This window comes from Otolemur garnettii, unplaced genomic scaffold (genome assembly GCF_000181295.1).
Source record: "Otolemur garnettii isolate 467f Iridium unplaced genomic scaffold, OtoGar3 scaffold00055, whole genome shotgun sequence".
NCBI lineage: Eukaryota > Metazoa > Chordata > Mammalia > Primates > Galagidae > Otolemur > Otolemur garnettii.
Window position 1 is genome coordinate 5,374,630 of NW_003852450.1, and position 1,560 is coordinate 5,376,189.

The window sequence follows — 1,560 nt, forward strand, 5'->3', positions numbered from 1 at the left end:
TGCTTGAGCCCAAGAGTTCAAAGTTGCTGTGAACTATGATGACACCATGGCACTCTACCCAGGGCCCACAGACTGAGTATTTTCAAAAAAATACACATCTGGGCAGTTTCCAAGTTATGAACTAGATAGTTTCTATAGGTTTGTTCTTAAGTTGAATTTGTATGTAAATTGCAACAGGTATTTTACCTATTATCTGTAGCCACCGTTCCTAAGTGAGTCATCCATCCATCTGATGTTTGTAACTCAGGGACTGTTTATACTTCAAGGGCAGAAGTTTGGGTTATACCTGTCTATACCTTATGCCCAGTGGTGTTTAATGATGGTTCCAATCCTATGCTCTTCAAGGGGAATTCAAAATACTTGTGGCAGTTAATGTCAATTTATTTTTCACATTTCCTAACAGTATCTTTTCTCAACTTCATCACGCTGCTTACCTTTATATTTAGTTCTATAAGCTGTTCTTTCAATCCTATTTGAAGAGTTTAAGAAAATTTTTTTTTTCTTCTGAGGCAAGGTTCCACTCTATTGCCCAGCCAGAGTGCAGTGGCATCATCATAGTTCACTGCAACCTCAAACTCCTAGTATCCTATTGCCTCAGCCTCCTAAGTTGCAGAGCTATCAAGCGCAGGCCACCACATGTGGCTAATTTTCCTATTTTTTGTATAGATACACTCTCACTATGTTGCTCAGGCTAGTCTTGAACTCCTGGGCTCATGCAATCCCCCTGCCTCAACCTCCCAAAGTGCTAGGATTACAGGAATGAGCCACTGCCCTGACCCCAAACTTCATTAACCATTTATATACCTATCAGGTAAGGATTCCATTTTGCTTCTCTCCCTCAAAACTTTCTGTTCCTTTGGGTGTTCTTGATCCACTCAATTCCCTATCTTATTTATCTACTCAACAGGAGTCTTTTTTCTTTTTCTTTTTTCTTAATTCTAGGACACTCAGAGCAATCTTTTTATTGAACATTGGTCCTTCTCTGCCTTTTTCAGAATCAGGTTTTTGGCCTTGCTTACCCTTATATTATAGTTGTATAGGCTGTTGTTTTAACGCTATTTTAGGACAAATTGGAATTTAAGATAAAAAACTCAAGAACACACAATACAGGAAGTCTCTGAGTTACAAATATCCAACTTACTTACAACTCACACAAATGGAGGCTATTAGAGTTGAGTCCCTGAGTTACAAACATGTGACATTTAACTCTCTTTCTAACAGAGGCTATTACAGGTAATAGGTAAATGCACCTATTCAAACTTACATAAACTCAAGAACATTATGTCATTCATAACCCAGGAACTGCCTGTGCCAAAATGTAATTCATTACTTTTCGTTTATCAGCATAGACTCTGACTCTACAATATTTTAGCAGTTAAGTCAAATCAAATCTAAACTGCTGAGTTAATAGGCCCACTCAATCTGAATCCTAAATTATTTTTTTTAATGTAAAATTAAATTCTGGATTGTTTGGGGGGTCATTACTTTCCATTTTATTGTATGTGTTAATGGTCAAGATCAAGCATTCTCTTTATGCTCATATCCTTTTTTTTTTTTTTT